We start from the raw sequence: 22724 nt of genomic DNA on the forward strand, positions 1-22724 counted from the left end.
TTATCCCGGAGAAATGTACGGTTCCCGTGCGATAAATTTTCGCGAGCGTAAAATAAACCTTCAATAAAATAAAGCTCTTCCTATTCTGTAACTCTATCAACTTTCATTGAAATCATGAGGGCTAATCATTTTTCTCTTCGACTGTACCGTGTCCCTTTTGTTTCAAGGGACAGTTGTCTATGAACATGATTGTACTGTGTACATTGTACAAGGTACGGGCCCGTTCACTCCCGATTAGGGCGACATGTACAAGCGAGCACAGATTGTAAACACGTAGTGGTGAGATGATGACTTACGGCTTGCGTTTATGATTTGTCCTTTCCATAGTATATTTTATACAGGGTGTAAAACTAAGAGGTAATACTTTAGGGTGTATATGAGTCGCTTACGTAGAGTTCACTGTGAAGGTAGCAGCGCTGAAAGAGCAAATTTTTGTGATTTGTACGGGTAAGCGCTTCAGCGTGGCACTGCCACGAGTTTGCCCATACAGAAGGAAAAAAAATTGTCTTTCAACGCTGCTACTTTCACAGTGAACTCTGTGTAATGTATGTAACACCCTTAACTCTAAAGTCTAAAGTTCTTATTATATTATATCACTTTGCTTTAAGTACATAAATTACACCCTGTATAAAATATACCACATTCTGTATATTCTTGCGAGTGATTCTAGATAAATAAGGTTTTACTTCGCTGTAAAATCGTCAAGTTTACTACATAATAAATGAATACAAAACTTAACACCTCTATAGTTAGTAGTAATAGTAAAATAGTCAAATAACAGCTTAAAAAGGGCCAGGGGGTTTGCAGTCTTAATAATGTTGAGCTATATAAGAGCTGAAGCATGGTGATCTATCAACGTACAGCCCAAACCACTGGACGGATCGGGCTGAAATTTGGCATGCAGGTAGATGATATGACGTAGGCATTCGCTTAGAAAGGATTTTGATCAATTCTACCTCCAAGGGGTTAAAACAGGGGATGAAAGTTTGTATATAATAATACTTCTTAGCGCGAACGAAGCCGCGGGCAAAAGCTCGTATATTTATATATAAGACTCAAAGGTGACTGACTGACATGGTGATCTATCAACGCACAGCCCAAACCACTGGACCGATCCGGCTGAAATATGGCATGCAGGTAGATGATATGACGTAGGCATCCGCTAAGAAAGGATTTTGATCAATTCTACCTCCAAGGGGTTAAAACAGGGGATGAAAGTTTGTATATAATAATACTTCTTAACGCGAGCGAAGCCGCGGGCAAAAGCTCGTAATATTATAAATGCGAAAGTTTGTCTGTCTGTTTGTTACTTCTTCACATTTATACTGAAACGATGTTGAGAAAATTAAATGTATATAGCAGAGTACAAGAACAGTACAAGGGACAATACAATATTCGCGTCACAACTCACAATATTAGTTGTACCGTACTCCTCCGAAACGGCTGTATCGAATTTTACCATATTTGCATATTCAATAGACGTCTGCTACTTTTTATTTATATTGATAAGTGCATTTGTTCATCATCATCATCATATCAGACTATATTCGTCCACTGCTGGTCCATAGACACGTCTATGTCCAGTGCATTTGATGAATAAATAAAATTAATAGTAAATTATTACAACTCGAGACTGACGGCGACCATTTAATTGTTTGTACGACGGGATAGCGATTGACGTTGCCATGTTACCCATACTTACTTAGTTACTTCAATAAAATAATATGGGCGAAATACTTTATATGGCAAAACAACGTTTACCGGGACAGCTAGTGTGTTATAAATGTTACTAATACACTTCGTCCACTATCTCGTCTTCAATTTATGTCTTTATATTGTAGACGTTTAGTACTCGGAGAAAGTCCTAAAGTTAATGTTATTGCGCACTTATTTATTATTATGTAGGTAATAATAATAAAATTGTTATACTCTACCTGGTTGCCTTTTCTGTGTTAACACTGACCCCTGGCCCCGCCGCCCCGGTGGTTACTGGTTGCTGGTTGTGTGGTTGTTTGTGTGTGTGAGTGTGTGTGGTTGTGGATGTGTAGATTGTGCGCGGGTGAATAATGTGATCGACAACCAAGATGGGACAGACAGCAAAACAACCTTATCTAAAACTGAAATTTGATTAAACATTAAAGCAAATTAATGACAATACATCAATGTTGCAGTAATTTACGGCAGCATTCAAATACATTTAACGATTAAGTAATTAAATTTAAAATTGTAATAAGTGTCAGAAATGAGACAAAAAATATGGAATTAATCAAATCACTGGAAGTTGTTAGCAATTTTTTGTAAACTCACTCAGCCTAAAACCTAAAACGTTGTCTGGCAGAAGGGGGCAAACGAGCAAACAGGTCACCTGATGGAAAGCAACTTCCGTCGCCCATGGACACTCGCAGCATCAGAAGAGCTGCAGGTGCGTTGCCGGCCTTTTAAGAGGGAATTGGGTAATAGGGGAGGGTAGGGAAGGGAAAAGGGTAGGGGACTGGGCCTCCGGTAAACTCACTCACTCGGCGAAACACAGCGCAAGCTTGTTGCTTCGTGCCGAAGCATGGCTCTCCCACGTCACGTGTTAGCAGTAAGCCGGCTATATTTTGTACATAGTATATATATATATATATATATATATATATATATATATATATATATATATATATATATATATATATATATATATATATATATATATATATATATATATATATATATATATATATATATATATATATATATATATATATATATATATATATATATATAATAATGCTCAGGTGCAACGGATAGCTACACAAACTGACAGACAGACAACCCGAAGCCGAATCAAGTTTGCACCCAAAAACTGAATCGATTTTGCAAACTGCAAGTTTTTAATCGATTTTCTGACACTTTGTTTGCCATCTCTACCGAGCTTATTACGATTTCAATTTCCCCACCGCGATTATCGGGAGATGGTTAGGAGTCAGCCATTAATACTTGTTGCTGTGTTGTGGATTGTGATGCATGGGTGATGGGATCTGGTGTGCTAACTTGTGAGGCTGGTTGTACAGACGAGAGGGCAAAGGTGCAGTATGTTTTGTATGAGTGTAGCAAAACAAAATGATAATAGTTAAGGGTGTGTGCAGTGTGTGTGACCCTCACATAGAATTTACTGTGAAAGTAGCAGTGCTAAAAGAGTTATTTTGTGTCCCCATGCTAGTTGCCAAACTCCTCTTAAACGTCGAGTTAACATTTTATGTGCATAACCTGTAAAATTAAAAAAAATGCCAAATTCTATTTCTTTATACGTATTCTTGTTAACGTTTGTAATTATACTATAACAGTGGGCTCAAGCATATCGCACACACTGCGGCAATATAACGCTTGTCCAATCAGCCAGTGTAAATATACAAGTTGTTTGAAAAATAAAATTTCTCTAGTTTTTCTTTTCGCCAAGCTAGGGCTGCTAGCTCCTGAAAGTTGCTGATTTTATAAGTTTACTACTAACATCTTTGTTGATAAGTTGGTCGCGTTATGTGAAGCAGGCGCGGTCGCAGCCTAAAGTCCCCCCCCTTCGGACCGCGCCTGATGTGAAGTCAATGTTGGTCGTGATCTAGCGGCTGAGATTGGCATAAAATAATAATAAATAAAATTAATAAGTTTTATTTTCGAATTGGTTACAAAGGAACCACATACTTATTTCTGGAAAGACACCACCGGTTTGGGAACTAGCTCAGCGTAGGAAACTCGCACGGGGCCACTTTTTATGATAAAAGGGAAAAATCGATCTCTAGCCCTAACAAAAGTAGATCTAGCGTTTGCCTTTAAATCCATTTTTCTGATAGTATATATAAAAATAACGAACACAGTATTTTGGATAAATAAGTAGCATGATATATCTTGACGACGTTTCCCAACAGTGCGTGATCGTTATTGTTAGTAGACGGCATGACACCACAAAAGACGACGGCAGACAGCCGACAGCTTCTCCGAGATGTGTAAGGGTCATGTGCCTTATTTGGGACAGGCAAAATAATATAGTTTGAATTGAAGTTAGAACTTAGAAAAGTTAGACTCAATAGAGTTTCAGGAACTTCTGAGGTAGCGCTACATTTTGTAAAGTATAATACTTAGGTGTAAAAGTATATGACTCTGTTCAGGATACATAATAAAACAAAGTAGGACTTGGGAGGATGCACCAGGGGCTAGAGAAATGAAAAAAAGTAGGGTTTTTGAACGTTCATATCTTATTTAATAATTAAATTATGAATAAAAAAGAAAACATAGAGACATTGCATTAGTGGGCGTAGATATTCAGGAAAAAAATTATAACTCTACTAGTATTATCCAGGGAGGAAACAGGGGACAACTTTTGTAGGAAAAAAGGGCGGTGTGGACTCCTCTTAAGAGTGACTTTTTTAAATTTCTTTATAAGCGAATTCATAACTGAAGCACTTGTTCATACAAATCACAAGATTAAACTGTTTCTGCGCTGTTACTTATTCAGTAAACCGCAGGGGGCACATACACACCCTAAAGTGTTTAAATCACTTTGTTTTGTATATCCAGTACGTCCAAAGATCTTTACAATTAGGATTTTTTAATAAAGTAGTCTTTGAAAATGAAAAAAAAAATAGAGTTCTTTGTATGTACAAAACAGTTATCTTTATTTTTGTGTCAATTAACAGGAAATACAGTGGTACACGCTCCAGGCTAGCCCAGTCTAGCTGTCACGGGTCTATGCCTATAAATTAAATATTAACAGGTGCCCCGGGCCCTCTGATAGTGGCTGTCACTACTCACAACCCTATTTTATGAATTGACACTTCATACATTCGTTCGTTATTTTAAAGTTTCATTGTTTTAAAATTTTGAAGAGCGTCAAATTTCAAAAATTTTTTAGGGTCAATTCAGACCGTAACGCGACGCTTAGATGCATTTCTTTTGTATGGTTTTGACAGACTTCAATTGCGTGAGACATCTATGAGATCTGTCAAATCCATACTTAAGAAATGCATCTACATTCTACGCGTCGCGTTGCCGTCTGAATTGACTCTTATAGGCCCAATTGCGCTAATAAATGCTAAAGTTGTCCCTGGGTATAAACAGGGTTAACTTAAAACCTTGTCTTTTTTTCCATTTGAATACGAGGAACGAGAGAAATAACGTAATATTTCATATAGGGTATATATAACCTGGTAACCAAACCAGAGCTAGCGGCCTTAGAAGCTTACTTGTTGTTATTAAAATATTATGTACAAAAATGCAAAATCAGAACACTTTGTGTTTTTTACGTGTCAGAAAAAGTTAATAATCAAGATTACATAAAGTGGCAACCCTAGAGTATTACGAAAGTTCCATTTTTAAACACCACAGAAACAATAGTCTTGTTTGAATAGAACTTGTCCGCGACAATTTACAATGGCGCTAGAGTCAATAGAAATTGTATTCAATTTTCAACTTTATTACATACACAATAAGGCTATGTACGTTTGTGGTATAATTAATAAGACAGTTTAATGGTTAATTCGAAATTAAAACGAAGAAATGCTTTATGCTATTCAGCTGTCCTGCGAGTCAAGTTTTCTGTACAATAGACTTTCTTAATGTCCTTCTTTGTGGACTAATGTACAATGTTCGAGCCTCGCCGCGTCAAAAACTGAAGGGTACGTCTTTAGAATAGATGTAGCATTTATATAAGACGGTCTACTTGGACGTTTTCATTTTAAACTTGGACACTAATCTTCGAATATACATTGAAATCATGCCATTAAAAACTCTGAAATTTTGCAGTGATCGAGCCAACAATGATGAATTATCGCTAAGGACACTCTGGATCATGGCATCCTGCAAACAAAAATATCGGTCCACCCGCTTGGATGCTACGGCCTACGACATCTACCACGGGCAGGGAGTAGGGACACACACAGAAAGACAGACAGAGAGACAGACACATCAAATATAACAACCCTTTGTTTATGTTGGGGGTCTCACAGAGGCTTAGCGCATTCGGTAGTTTGAGCTTTCTATCTCTAGTAGTCTACATTCTAAGGCTGTGTTTCCACCAGGGATGTGTTGCGAGGAATGTGTTTTTGAGAACCAATAGCATCGCCGCGCTGAGCGATGTCACGGCAAGTCAATGAAGCGATTCTATTGGTTCTCAAAAACACATTACTCGTAAGTCGCAACGCATCTCTGGTGGAAACGCAGCTTTGCTGGATTTATAATATTATGCCCGAACGCGTGGTTTTGTCGTTACGGTTCGACAAGCCTGTTTATGAACGTGGCGAGAAAAGGAACTAACGCTGTTTTCATACAAAAACGTCATTTTTGACAGTTCTCCTTTACCAGCAGCGCCCATTAACATATTCATTAAAAGCCTTGGAATACTGTACACTGCGAGATCACAAGAAATTATATGTGAATGACAGCGCGACCACGCCGCGTTACAAACATTTGCTAGTGACCTCGCGGTTTAGCCGCCGAACCGCGCGTTCCGGCGGACTAAATAAATCGAGCCTTAGATACATTTCCAATTTAGAGCTATGATTAGAACTTTCTGGAAGGTGATTGTAATTCGATTTGCGGTTCCTCGCTCACGTACGTGATGCTTTCGGAGTTGTTTTACCTTGCATGTCATACGAGAATGATCCTTACGGTGTTAGGATCAAGGTTTTGTGAGAGGTAAAATGATTTTGAACGTGTACAGTGCCGGGGTGACTGATTTCACCCGAGAGAGTTGATTGGGGAAAAGTCTGGTTAGTGGTTATGTAACTAATAAGCTGTAATGTGGCTGGTTACAGAGGGTTTTTTTAATGAAATAAGGGATCAAACGAGCAAACGGGTCGCCCGATGGAAAGCAACTACCATCTCCCTTTTTTAAGAGGGAATAGGGTAATAGGGGAAGGTAGGGATAGTTAGGGAAGGGAATAGTGTGAGTGAGTTTACCGGAGGCCCAATCTCCTACAATTGGGCCTCCGGTAAACTCACTCACTCGGCGAAACACAGCGCAAGCGCTGTTTCACGCCGGTTTTCTGTGAGAACGTGGTATTTCTCCGGTCGAGCCGGCCCATTCGTGCCGAAGCACGGCTCTCCCACTTATTACTCTATTACTAGGTCATTGAAACCACGATTAGAACTTAATTTAGAAACCATACATAATATTTCGGAAACTAATAAGGCATATTTAGAGAAAAGACAAGAAAAAAGCCAAGCACTTGTTGAAAATGCAGTTTTTCCCTCCTCCTTGCATAGCGTAATTCTGTGGGTCTACCGGCTACCCTATCGACCAAAACTCTTCAGTTGCTGGTAGTTCTCACCTCAAGGATTCATATACAAGTCAACTTGCAGCTTTTATAAAATGACGATTGACGAAAGACTGGCTCTCTATTTGTGCCTCCAATGACCAATCTTAGTGTCTAAATACACTAGGTCGAAAATACGCGACCGACATTCGGCATGATTACGCTTGCAATGTATTTTAAGTTATTACGGATGAGATGACACACCATGCCGAAATTACGTCGCGTTGTATTGTATGCGTAGCGCATTGCTGACGTAATCATGCTGAACTTGGGCCGCGTATTTTCGGCCTAGTGTGTTTAGACACTTAGTTTGATCATCAATTGAACTTTGAAGTGCCTAGTGAAAAAGGGCCGAACCCCATACAATACATATAAGTCTTCGCCATTGGAATAAAATAATTTTGTTTCAGTAATAATGAATACCTACTTATGAGAAAAGCGAGACCTTTGGCCTTAATGTGATTTTCTGGAAAGTAAAGAGTACTAAAACATCTATATTTTAACATCAGATAGATCTTAGGAACCCTCTTCACTAACTTTTTAGTCGTTGCTGTTGCGTTGGCATCCTTTTGAAAAATGCTTGTAAATTACATGAAATTTTCAAAATGTTTCCTATTTTATCATACTTTGAATCCCCAAAGGTTCCGAATAGAAATCAAAGTCTGTATCATCAGTTCGTGTCAGACCAACTAGCGTCACAATCCTGCATCGCGCTATCGAAGTTTTCTAAGTGCGGACTGCGGCGGTATGTATACAAGGTGTAACAAAACTAAGTGATAACACTTTAGGGCGTGTATGTGTTCCTTATAGAGAGTTCACTGTGAAAGTAGCAGCTCTGAAAGACCAAATATTTTTTCACTTTTGTATGGGGAAACTCGTGACGCGCGCCGCGCCGCCCGGGGCGCTTGCCCATACAAAAGTGAAAAAAATATTTGGTCTTTCAGCGCTAGCGATATAACACGACAGCTGAAATCAATTCTGAGGGCTTCCACCTGACCAACAGTACCACCTTAATTTGGTCAGAAGATCTTTCTTTATAGATCCCAAGTATGTTCCCAAAAGTTAATTAAACCATTAAAATAATATGGAAAGGCGGCGCTTTTCGTTGTAATCTGCGTCGCGTCGTAAAATTCGTGTTTTTACTCAGCGTATCTCTGTTGTGGTGTTTATGGGCACGGATAAAGATTTGTAACTGACTTGTTTATGTAAGCGACCTGGAGTTATCGGAGATCCGAGCTTAAGTGACGATATACGTGTATTTTGTGCCCGTTTTAAGTTAAAAATGGGTAAAGTAAGAGATTAACAACATTGATTTGTGTTAAAAATCGAATGCATATTTTATATGAAGTAACATGTATGTTTAATTATATTTTATAAAGATTCCACGTGGTTAATTACAAATCACAATAGTTTATGAAAGAGCTTTTTTGGACCTGATATAAATTTCTTTTTTTGAAAATGCGATGTCTAGTGTGCACACTCCACAATTTTCAAGAGTGGCCTAGTTATGGCATACTTAATACAAATAATATATACAGTGGAGTAATTACGACCAACAACTCAAACCAACGCCAAAATGCGTTCTGATTGGTCAAATATAAAAACATGCATTTAATAAAAGTAAAATCTAACGTTGTCAATGGCTCAGATTCTAAAGGGTCGAATCACGAATGTCATTGCGATCGCGGGGTGTCTCATTCGCGAGTGAGAAGATCCTGTGATAGAAAGGCCATTCAAGGCTGTAAAATGATCACGGTTGCGTGTGCGTGCGGTTGCAGCGGTAATAATGAAGTTGATCTACTGTATTTACACTGTGTTAAAAGTGCGTTTATCACATCTTGGTATGCAAGTGCATTAACGTAGTGGTAATCAGCTGATGATGATGATAATCGCGGATCGTGAGCACGCACCTGCGTGCCGTGGCCCGTGGGTGGTGCAGATAGCTCGGAGTTACATAGTAATCTGTGGCGCTACTTACCGCTTTGTTTGTAAAGACTTGGGACAATGGGTTTTGAAAACCGGGGGAGAGTTAAGCAAAAAAACTTTTACTAGATCAAAATCCGCAAAATCCACGCACAGACAGACAGATACGTTAAGCTTATAGCAGACTAATGATGAACTGTCAGTAAGAACACTCTCGATCATGTCAATTTTCAACCAAAAAAAACCTAAATCGAAATTGCTCCAGTCGGTCTGGCGATGTGTTAGGCCTGAAGCAGTAAGCACCAGTCACCACATGCATCACTGAGCCATAGAGGTCGTCAAATGAAGAAATTAATAAAATTGAGACAGAAAGTTAATAAACAAATTAATTAATTGTTCCATGTGACTTTTTGCAAAATGCTAGACGACTATAAATAAAGAAAGGAGGTTGTGGGAAAAACAAACAAAAGTTTTATTTTTGGCGATATAGAAAAGAACAAAGAACAATTTAATCAAAATAAAAAGCTAATTTGGGATTTAATTACCGTAATAATTTCATTATTATTTGAAGCTCATTACAAAATAAATAAAAGCAACTTTTTTTTGTTTGTCTAACTAGGACCATTGCATTGTTCATTGCCGTCTAGGAAAGTCGGAAATTAAAACTTTCTTGAAGGTTATTTTTTTTATAAAAGCTTAAAGATATTACTTTATAGTCTTACAAAAATGAGGATTTTCAGGAAATAAGCTTAATAAGGATCCGTTTATATGACGCGTCCGCCAAATCACGCGTTTGGCGTCACGCCAAACGCGTGATTTGGCGGCTACACCGCGAGATCGCAAGAAACTGTATGTTTATAAATGACAGCGCGACCGTGACGCTATTTAAATAAATCGCTACAGACAATTGCTTGTGATCACACGGTGTAGCGGTCAAACCGCTCGTTCGCGCGGACGCATATAAGCCTAAATCGGGCCTAAGGCACAATAGACATAACTACCAGTAGTTCGACTGCAAAGAAACATACAGGTTTCAATATCTGTCAAATTCGTCGGGTTTCACTAGGATTATGAATGGAATGTGCCTCGCGCTGGCTGATATAATTTATTTTTAAATATTTAAAATAATGATTTCAAAATTAGATTCTGTCAATTTTAATCGCATGTGCCAAAACACAAACAACAATACGACCAAAGAGGAACACGTCCAGCGAATATGTCATAGTTTTAAATTCGTAGGTAACAAGTTAACAACCCTAGCGACGATTTTCGTCATAATACGTCAAATTTAAAAATTTCAACATCAGTTCTAAGTCGGCATACTCTATCATTCTGTCTACTCTGCCTAAGGGCTCCTATACAAAGCTTGACAGTCGTATTTTGTTATTAATATATGACACCAGCAACTCAGTTGCACGGTGCATCGAAATTCGTCTAGCCGCCGGGAGCCGTATATTTATGGGAGTAAAAACTACTCTATGTCCTCTGCCGGAACTCATAGCATCAGCAAACCAAATTTCATCAATATCGGTCCAGACAGGCACACGTCCTTTCGTATTTATATTATTACTAGATGACGCCCGCAACTCCGTTGCGCCAATATTCGTTTATCGCGCGGGAACCGTACATTTTTCCGGTATAAAAAGTATCCTAGATGTCCTTTCCCGGGACTCAATGTATGTATCTACAATCTACATGCAAAATTTCAGTCAAATCGGTCCAGCGGTTTGGGCGTGAAGAGGTAACAGACAGACAGACAGACAGACAGATGGACTGACACACTTTCGCATTTATAATATTAGTATGGATCGTTTTCGACCAATACCAGAGTCGCTTTTTTCAATAGATTTATGGTTTTTCTCTATTACTATAATATTATACGGCGAAACTTATAATTATTATTCATTAATTACTTTTACTCGATGTAGGCTAACATGTTACGCCTCTTTGCTCGTGGTATTTACATAAATATGTGTGTTGTCTGTGGTTTTTCGTATTAAGAGAAGCTGGGCCTGTAATGGTCAAATTATTAATTAATATTTTCGGCAGCAAAGTTAGAGATCAAAGATTTATGCATATAAGACACCGCGCTGCGTTATCTATCTGCGTAATACATGGCGTTACTACTTAGATGAGGTGACACCCCCAACTCCGTTACGACAAAATTCGTTTATTGCGCGGGAACCGTACATTTTCCAGGATAAAAAGTATTCTACGTCCTTTCTCGGGACTCCAAGTAACTTCATACCAAGTTTCAACGCCTCCGTGGTCCAGTGCTCAGTGGTTTAGAGCGCGGCTCTTGACTCGGAGGTCGTGGGTTCGATTCCCGCGAACCATGTTATTTCCAAGTTTGGTTTTACAATGCGGGCTGATCACCTGATTGTCTGACAAGTAAGATGAGCCATGCGTCGGATGAGCATGTAAAATTCGGTCCTGCGCCTGATCTCTCGCCGGTCGTGTCGGTCTTCCGCCCCACTGGGTTATGGAAGTAAAGCAATAGACAGTGTTCTTGTGTACTGCGCACACACTTGGGCACTATAAAATTACTCCTGCGTAACTGGCCTGGTTTCGATGAAATGGCCACCGTCACTGAAACCGGTGTGGGAGTTATTATTAATATTATACCAAGTTTTTGGAAGACTGCCACTCATCAAGGTGATGAGGATGGTATGTTTTTCGCGTGGGACGATGGCGAAAAGTTGCAGGTGGTATGATTCCGAACAATTCCTCAGAGCCGATAGAGGATGCAGAGTGAAGCTACATCTCGGCGTAATTCCAAGGGGTCCAAGCTGTTTGAAACACTATGGCAGTCAACAACTCGAGCGGCCCTTCGTTGGATACGATCCAGAGGGAGCAGTTGGTATTTTGGCGCCCCTGCCCAGAGATGAGAACAATATTCCATATGAGGCCGAACCTACGCCTTGTAGAGTTGTAGGCGTTGGTCCGGACTGAAGTACTGTCTCGCTCTGTTAAGAACACCAAGCTTCTTCGAGGCACAGAGACAGACATACACATTTCCACATTTATAATATTTTATATTAGTAAGAGTAATAATTAGTATGGATGGAATATGGATATACATACTAATAAATAGTAAGAGTAATAATTATACTAGTGTGAATTATGATTTATGAATTATTTAAAAAAGTACCCAGATGAGTAGCTCTTAATATAATTGACGTTTGAGTATTCCTCGGTTGGTATAAGGACGTTTACAATGCTTTGATCATTTCATTTTGAGTCCAGACGCAGGAAATAGAGTATAAACAAGTACTTCCCTAAGTATTGTCACAATACAAATGTATACAGTAGACTGCAGCCTTTCCCAAAGTGGGCGATAACGCCCCCTTAAGGAGTGAGCAGAGCGGAAATCCGCTGCGCCCCGACACAGTGTGCGATACGCGCATCCGCTTCCATACAAATTGTATGGAGGCGGATTTTTGCGATGAGCCCCGGCACGCTGAGCCTCGGCACGGCCCGTCTCAGTGTGCTCACTCCTTTATGGGCGCTGAAGGTCTACAGGGGGGCGGTGTGGGATCCAGTAAAAAATGGGGACGTTGTATAGAGGCTTGGGGGGTGACTAATTTCATCTGGGTGCATTTTAAATTGAAACCATGGGGGCGCTAAAACATAATTTGTTCTCAAAGTGGGCATTAGACAAAACGAGTTTGGGTACCTCTGGTAGAGTGTAGAGTGTAGGCCATCTTATACTACACCGGCCGAATCGGGTATAATATACACATTACACACACATAAGCATAATTTGAGTAACAGAGAGATGCGTTTAGTGTAATATCACTTTGCTCGCGCGTTAAACTTTTTTTACGTATTTGAGCGTGTTTGATTTCAAGCACATGACCGAGTAACTCTACTGTATATACGTTTTAATTGTGGTGTTGTTGTTCAGGAGTTTACGCGAGTCTTGAAATAATTTTACTAACCTATAAACTGACATTCGACTTTATAACTAGTTGATAGAGTTGGATTTGGATTGGCAATTGGTATGTTGTAACAGGGAAGTAGATGCATGGTTGAAGAATGAAGACAGATGGTGGTTTCAGCTTATTCGTGAGTAATAATACAGCATAGGGGACGTACAAAACTATAGGTGGCAGCACTTGTTCAATAAATTCATTGCTCAAGTATGTAGGTATAATTTAAACAGATATACTATAATCAAAATAACTAAGTTAAAATATTTTAAGGTGACACCAGCGGTCATTGAACTTTTTAGTGTAGGAGCTATAATATGAAAAATGCTCGCACTGTATTCTGTTAACTTAAGAAAAAAATTTAACTCTTATAAAGACACAGACTATTATAGATTCATCGGTAACTCTCTGAATGATAACCTTCAACTATTTATTAGTTCGAAGTGGTAATACAGTATACTTACTTCATACTCAGTTCACATTTAGTACTTATGCAAAATACAATACGCTCCTAGACTAGAAACATCTGTCACTTCATTGTCAATCGCGGTTTGTATAGAAAACGATGAAATATGTCAAGTTTTTTGACAGGGGGTCAATGACCGCTACGGACAGAATTCAGAGATTTCAGAATAGGCACAGAATTCTTAAACGACTTTTCACATCCGTACTTTAATATCATAGTAATCATAGTATCAATACGCGAACGACACTTTGTAACTTTGTAACCCTTTTTACCAAAAATGGGGAAACATAGGTGCTTGAAATTTTGCACAGTTATAGTTTATATGGTGAAGGAGAGCATCGAGCTAATATCATTTTGATATTATACTTTTATCATGCATTTTTTTAACAAATAAAACATTACACACACTTTAACACACACACATGAAAAATGACAGATTTTTGAGTGACAAGCCTGTACATACGAATTATACTCTTTCATTTATGGTTGAAGTCTGTTGACAAAAAGTTGACAAATTGAAAATAGATTATAGTTTTTTTTATTGAATCTAAGATACTATAACGGCCGTTCCCAATATTCAATCTATCTCTGGTTTGACATACAACCGATCGCAGCTAACATTGAATTGACATAAAATATATGTCTCTAATGTCTAATGTGAGCTATTCCTATCTCTAGTAGGGCAAAACCAGAGATAGATCAAATACTGGGAACGGCCGTTAGACAATGCTTACACGGCCGGTCTGAGATCAGCTAAGTCCTAGAGACAAGAGTTGAAAAAAAATTTATAAAGTCAATACGAGTATTTTTTACAAAATACACTGTAGTAGTCCTAATGTCGTTGAAACTAAGGTCGAATTTCGACCATTGGGCGATCTCTAGTTATTATAAATGCGAAAGTGTGTCTGTCTCTCTGAAACCTCTTCACGCCCAAAACGCTAAACCGATTTTGCTGAAATTTGGCATGGAGATACTTTGAGTCCCGACTCCCAAAAAATGACATAGGATACTTTTTACCCCGGAAAAATATACGGTTCCCGTGCGATAAACGAATTTTGGCGCAACGGAGTTGCCGGCGTCATCTAGTTAATTCATATTATAGCCTAATAACCCAAGAGTCAGTGACAGCCAGACTTTCGTCATTTTATAAAAGCTGAAAGTTTATCTGTACATAATACCTATTATATGACCCCTATAGATTAAATTTTAGCTCCAGTTTAGGAGATATCCAGTTCTGAAGGTCTACCTAACCATCGATAAAGTATATACTCGTAGCTCAATTTTTATTCTTTGCGATAACTATAGGAATCTCGTCTCCCACTGCCGGTCTTTTTTGACTTAAAACTCATAAAATAACCGCCGCCGAAACTTCATAGTTGCTTGTCGTTTTTACGATAAATATGAACAATTGAAAAAAGTCAAAGAAATATTTCAATAAAGTAATTTAAGACTTTAAAATACAAAAAAAGATATAGACAAACAAAGCAAATAAATTAATTTGTTACAAACAAACCGCATACTACACATAAATAAACACTAGTTACTATGTTTAAGTTGTAAAAAAATCCTGACCAGCTCCTACACTATAATCGAATATAAAACTATTATAAAATATACGTTGGGTTACTATTTGATTATTACTATAAAAAAGTTTGCTATTAGTAGCTATAGTAATTAAAAGAAGATTATTTTATTTTCTCAAAGGTGACAATCTTGATTTCGTCAGAAAGGGTGCCTCTTACGCGATAGAAAGAGAGCGCACATGTAGGCAAATATAATTGTAGGCACATAGCACTGCGCGGTCGGAATTTGAACTTTATAGTATCGTGGCATGAGTTGTTATTTTTTTAAACGAGTTGCACGAGTGGGAAATCTGTTGGTACTACTAATATACATTCTGTGGCTACGCTCAGCTCTGGTGAAAACGCAGCCTTAAGGAGTGAGCACACTGAGACGGGCCGTGCCGGGGCTCATCGCAAAAATCCGCCTCCATACAATTTGTATGGAAGCGGAAACCCGCTGCGCCCCGACACAGAGTGCGATACGCGCATCCGCTTCCATACAAATTGTATGGAGGCGGATTTTTGCAATGAGCCCCGGCACGCTGAGCCCCGGCACGGCCCGTCTCAGTGTGCTCACTCCTTTAGGGTCATACACTGAAAACTTTCAGCTTGTATAAAATTACGAAAGTCTCGCTGTGGCTGGCTCTTACTCTAACTGAAAACTTTTCTCTTCCACACTACGCTAACTACTAACAATTATAAATGCATTAGCGAGTGACGGGTACAAAATATATAGCGGCGATTACACGCCGGTCACCCATCATTACAGTTCGCCTAGCCGGATTATACCGGCTAACGAGATGGAAAATATCACAGTTGACACTTGGCGACACTAGAAGTTAGAACCAGAGTACGATGAGTGAAATTCAAACTAATCAGTAATATTATAGATGCGAAAATCTGTCTCTCTGTTACCTCTTCACGCCCAAAAGGCTTTTTTTATGAAATAAGGGGGCAAACGAGCAATCAGCAAACGGGTCACCTGATGGAAAGCAACTTCCGTCGCCCATGGACACTCGCAGCATCAGAAGGACTGCAGGTGCGTTGCCGGCCTTTTAAGAGGGAATAGGGCCTCGGTAAGGAAGGGAATAGGGAAGGGTAGGGAAGGGAATAGGGTAGGGGATTGGGCCTCCGGCTGAACCGATTTTGCTGAGGTATGGAGATACTCTGAGTCCCGGGAAAGGACATAGGATACTTTTTGTCCCGGAAATATGTCCGGTTCCCGCGCGATAAGCGAATTTTGGCGCAACGGAGTTGCGGGCGTCATCTAGTGAATAGATAAATTCAAATTCAAATTCATTTATTTTTGCTTATGTGTGTTACAATAATTTAGGTCTTATATTTGATATTAGGTTCAACACATAGGCCTTTGTTGGCATGCAAAATTAACAATAGAGAATTATTACAGTCTAAAACAGGTCATAAAAGAATTACACAGTCAACAATAATTAATATAATGTAGTAAAATGAATTCATTAATATTATTCTAAACTATTATGTATAAAAATGTCATTATTAAATTAAAATGTCAATGTAAATAGGTATGTAGTAATTTCTCCATAAAAATATTTAAAACATGTCATAGTACGTTATTCATTTAGAATAATATTATTATAACAATAGTACATTAATTTTAAGTTTATTAGAAGTCGGCAATAAATTAGATACATATTATGTTTAAAATTTACATTCACGAAAGAGATCTTCGATAGTATAGAAGCATTTATCAACCAAATACTTTTTTAATTCATTTTTAAATCTTTGAATGCTGTCTATTTCTCTGAGACTCTGCGGTAGTTTATTGTATATTTTAGTTGTCATACCAAAAACATTTTGTCTAATTAGGGTGGTTTTTGATTCAACACAACATAATTTGTCGGCTAGTCTTTTTGTGTTGAAACGCTCAAAAAAATGTAGATTTGATATACATACACGGAAAGGTAAGAAGTTTATATTTTTTAAAATACGGCTGTCAACTCTCAGTTGTACGTATATTGGCTATAATTCTGATACATTTCTTTTGCGCCTTAAATATATCTTCATGCATAGTAGAGTTGCCCCAGAATATTATGATACCATAACGAAGGGTAGAGACTACGAAACCATTGTAGGCCATTAACAAACCTTTTTCATTAACCACTTTAGAGGTAGTATATAGAGCATAGGAAAATTGATTTATTTTCCTACAGACATGTTCTGAATGTTTTACCCATTTAAGATCTTTTTCGATGTATATACCTAGAAATTTTGTAACTCCAATATCTTCAATTTTATCCCCATTATATTTGATATCTAATGTTTTTAATAGAGGCTTTCTTTGCTGGAATTTCATTATTTGTGTTTTCTTTAGATTTATGAGTAAATTATTAGATGTCAACCAATTTATAATGTCAATTAAACTTTCATTTATGTCATTTTCGTAACTACCAAGATCATAACAGGTAAACACGACAGTACTGTCGTCCACGAATAGAGTCATGGGGTACTTTATGCAGCGAGGGAAATCGTTTATGTATATCAGAAATAAAAGAGGCCCCAGAACACTGCCCTGGGGCACGCCATATTCTAATTTTCGACGTTTTGAAGAGTATGTAAGCTCTGTTTTTGTTTTCGCACATATTCTTGTAATTTGAGTAATTTGGGTCCTATTTGTAAGAAAGGATTTTATCAAATTAAGGATACTTCCTCTTACCCCATATATATTCAATTTTTCTATTAGAATATCATGTCTAACGCAGTCAAAGGCTTTAGAGATACCCATAAATAGAGCTGTCACCGGTATAGATTTGTCAATATTTAAGACTATTTTGTTTAAATAATTGTAAATAGCTAAATTAATAGATAAATCCTTTCTAAATCCCTTCTGTTCTTCAGAAAATAGATTAAATTTTTCAAAATATGAATACAAAGTTTTATTTATAATTTTTGAGAAAACGGAAATAATAGCAATTGGACGGTAACACGTTACATCCTCTTTTTCGCCTTTTTGAAGATAAACTTCGGTCAAATAGTCGCTGTCAAGCTTTCTGCATTCGTGTCCTAACTCCTAACCCACAAAAAATAATATCCTTGGAGACATTAGTGTGCGAAGCCTTGCCATAGCCATAAGCTGCCATATGCCGTGGAAACACGTCTGTCCACACGTCGTCGGTCGGTCAAAGAGTAATGCGGTGTGAATGACACACAAATTAATCGCACATCTATCACCACTCTCCGGTTATACAGGGTGTGATTAAACTTGAAAGTGAAAATATTAACACGCTTTTATTAGCTCGGGCTGTGCCTATGTATGTAACGGAATCTTTGAGCAAGATTTTTACTTGTCTCCAGTAGTCTAATTAATTCGAAACTTTGCATATAGCGTATTGTATAAAAAGCGTGTGTTCTAAATTTTTTTCAAGTACAGTTTACATAATATTATCCAAAAAAGTTAAAAGCCGACAGTAGTTCCTTCGTGGGATGTTAAAATACCTTCATTCCAACAGCAAAAGAATTATCAAAATCGGCTTATAAGCGACGAAGTTATCAGCGTACAAAAAAATGTACGGTCGAATTGAGGAACCACCCCTTTTTTGAAACATAAAAAGATTTTTATTTCAATAGGAAGACGTAGATGAAAATTTTTAGCAGATTTAAGAGATAATTACTTGACTTCTGGCTTCATGGTTTGGATCGCGTCATTTCAAATAATATGTGAGGTTGTGTCGTCTGAATAAAAAAATTGCTGGTAAAAATCCACCCTGTATATCAGGCATCAGCAAAAGGCTTCGCTCTGACAAGTATGTCATCGAATAGCTTAACTTGAGTGCGGCTTATCACAGAAATATTTAACTTTCTCTTCATAAAAGCCACTGTCTACTTTGGTATTAATTGCGCCGATCGTTATATAAGACGCGCCGATTTTATCTATTTATTAATCTCGCCTCTGAAAATATCGAAATAATAAGCTTAATTTGTATCAAAAGTTGATTATTTTAAGTTCTTGCAACTTTCATAAAGAGGAATTTCCATTAGGTACTAGATGTCCCGGCAAACGTTGTTTTGTCATAAAATGATTTTCCCTGTTTACTTGCTTTTCTCTTGAATTTTTTTCTGAATTTTTTATAGGCCTCACGGAGCCCGAGAGCTTTCCAACGAATGCAAAACCTTGGAAATCGGTTCGTGCGTTCTGGAGTTATAGCGTCAGGAAGGAAAACCCGACTTATTTTTATATATTAGATTTCTTTTAATTTGTTATATTATGTATCTATTTACATTTACACAACCAACACTATATATAGCGAACCATTTAGCATCATTAATAATTATATTTGTCCCATATAGTGCTCAGTGCTCATCAAGTACCTAAATAATATAATCAAAATAATATGTATCAACATCAAAATCGGTTTGAGCTTTGAGCGTACTGAAATACGCTGTGCCAGTTGCAGTGGTATAATATTTTAGCAGACAAAATATGAGTTACTTTTCGTATGGTAAAACAGAACATTTTTTTAAATAATGAATAACAAACAATAACAAATCCTCGGTAAAAAAAAAAATCAGTTATCTTTAAACATCTCTGAAGCTTGCAAAGCTTACATTTTTGAGAGTCAGGGTGAAGCCAAACGAGCGTAATTTGTGAGTTGTGAGTCGCAGAATTTCGGCTGGCAGAAATTCTGCTGCATTCAGTTTCATAGTCTTGTTTTTTTTTTTTTTTTATGAAATTAGGGGGCAAACGAGCAAACGGGTCACCTGATGGAAAGCAACTTCCGTCGCCCATGGACACTCGCAGCATCAGAAGAGCTGCAGGTGCGTTGCCGACCTTTTAAGAGGGAATAGGGTAATAGGGGAGGGTAGGGATGGGAAGGGAATAGGGGAGGGTAGGGAAGGGAATAGGGTAGGGGATTGGGCCTCCGGTAAACTCACTCACTCGGCGAAACACAGCGCAAGCGCTGTTTCACGCCAGTTTTCTGTGAGAACGTGGTATTTCTCCGGTCGAGCCGGCCATTCGTGCCGAAGCATGGCTCTCCTTGTTTGATTTACACGAGCGTAATTTTGTGAGTCGTGATTTGTATGAAAATATATTTACGCGACAGAAATTCTGCGACTCACGACTCACAAAATTACGCTAGTTTGGCTTCACCCAGCGAGTATGACATAAGCTTTACTATGTTGTCGTATTTACGTTGTTTTGTAGTAATGGGTAATTAGTTGTAGGTACTTGTACTGAGGTGTAATAGCTTGTATGCTTGTAATGAGTTATGTGCGGCGCTGACAGCCGCTGCGGTCTGCGGCCGAGCCGTTGATGTGTCTCATGTGACTCCAGTGTGATAGACTATCATGATTCTATAAGTATCCTATAAGTATTTTATAAATTACTTATAGGATACTTATAATAGACTAATAGCAGCCTTTCCCAAGATAACGTCCCCTTGTGGGCGCTGAAGGGCTAACGGGGGCGGTGTGGGCGGGGGACTCTTTCAGTGCTGCACTTTAATAACAGTAAACTCTATAATATATGGGACCCATACTGGATGTGTATGTGTGGGCCATACACCCTAAACTCTAAAAAATAATTACTTAGTTTCGTGTGTAACAAAACTAAGTTATCTGTATAATATCTTGAGGGGACTTTATTAATAGCTAACTAGTTAAGATGATACCTATGTTTTGTAGGTGTCTATTACATATTTATTAACAAGCCACAAATTATAGGGGAGTACAATAAGAGAGACAAATGAGCTATGTAGCGCCTGATTTAAAGTCACAACGACACCATAAACTGTTTATATGAATATTAATTACTTATCATATAATAAATACATAGGCAATGAAACGGCGTTTATACTCTGTTATTTTATTTTCGCCTGAGGCTTAATTCTGTTTTATACTAGCTGACCCGATGTTCGTTGTTTTGCCGTGTTATTTTTAAACGACTTCAAAAGGTGGAGGATTCTCGATTCGACCATACATATTTAAAATATTATGATTTTAGGGTTTCGTATCCAAAGGGTAAAAACGGGACCCCATTATGCATTAGTGAGACTTCGATGTCTGTCCGTATGTCGGTCTGTCTGTCCGTCTGTCCGTCTGTGCGTCTGTCCGTCTGTCCGTCTGTCCGTCTGTCCGTCTGTCCGTCTGTCCGTCTGTCCGTCTGTCCGTCTGTCCGTCTGTCCGTCTGTCCGTCTGTCCGTCTGTCCGTCTGTCCGTCTGTCCGTCTGTCCGTCTATCTGTCTGTCTATCTATCCGTCTGTCCGTGTGTCTGTCGGATTCTTTTGTCTTTAAAATTATTATATAGTCGGGTTATAGTTTTTCTTATTACATGTTCTAGTCATCTATAACAGTTTCCAGGTAGATATTAGCATTTAAGATTATCTAACGTGTACATTTCCAGATCACTGACTGATTAATTGTATCATGACTATTTATCATTTTATTTAACAAGCTTCGTTGGAGCTTTCCATATAAATTAACCAGCTGTAGTTGAATCAAATATATACCTCTTGTGAATCCATAATCCTTAATCAATATCCATAATATTCATAATAATATTATAAATGCGAAAGTTTGTCTGTCTGTTACCTCTTCACGTCCAAACCGCTGAACCGATTTTGCTGAAATTTGGTATGGAGATAGTTTGAGTCCCGGGAAAGGACATAGGATACTTTTTATCTCGGAAAAATGTACGGTTCCCGCGCGATAAACTAATTTGGCGCAACGGAGTTGCGGGCGTTATCTAGTAAATACTAATGCAATGTTTTCACGTTAGACGGCAGCGGTAGCATAGACAGTAAACAAAAAGTTTTGTTTGATGTTTGGCAACGTTTTTGTCAATATTCTGACATGACGAGTGCGACATTTCGGATTTTGTTTGGTTTTTATTTTATTCTAGTAGCGCCTCTGCTTTGATTCTCGCCTAATATTCCCTATTGAGTTTTGATTAAAAGTGTAAGTATCAGATTTGGTATCTTAGTTCCGACTATAAACACGTTATTAATACAATGTAAGCATTTTAACTAGGTTATAAAATGTCTAAACTAAAATATACCTAAATAAACTTTATACGCGCTCCATTAACATGGTGATATACTGTTATATCTTCAGTTGGACGGAAAACATAATATAACTTTATGGTTCTCGAGGAGTTAGTTAGCTGCTAGGATGAAAATAAAGACGACTGTTCAAAGTTATTTTACCTTGGAACTCCTTAAAAATTATCCTTATGCAGTTGAAGCAGGGGTATTATCAGGGTTCAATTGATTTTGAACGCTCGCGATGACATTTTCATGTTAAGCTCTACAAGTTATTAGGCAAGTGTTTTCAGACATTCGAAGCTTGAGAATCGGGCCCCTTCACGTTAACGGTAATATATTATAGAAGGTGTCATAGCAACCGTACATTTTTCACTATTTAGTAGATCCACTAATAGCATAGTAAGCTACGCTGGCGGAAGATTACAAACTCTACGAATGTAGAGTCGCTAGTCGCTACTCACAAGATTCGTAATTGTATTCTAGAAAATCGAATACATTATAATATTATTATTACATATTATTGCGATACTAATGTCTGT

General features: G+C 38.1%; 1 protein-coding gene across 7 annotated transcripts in view; it reads left to right on the forward strand.

Moving 5' to 3' along the window:
- The window catches only part of LOC121735778 (microtubule-associated protein Jupiter), a 181110-nt gene that overhangs the window by 72870 nt on the left and 85516 nt on the right, over positions 1–22724 (forward strand). The window lies entirely within an intron of this gene.

The sequence above is a fragment of the Aricia agestis genome, chromosome 18 (genome assembly GCF_905147365.1).
Source record: "Aricia agestis chromosome 18, ilAriAges1.1, whole genome shotgun sequence".
NCBI classification, from domain to species: Eukaryota; Metazoa; Arthropoda; class Insecta; order Lepidoptera; family Lycaenidae; genus Aricia; species Aricia agestis.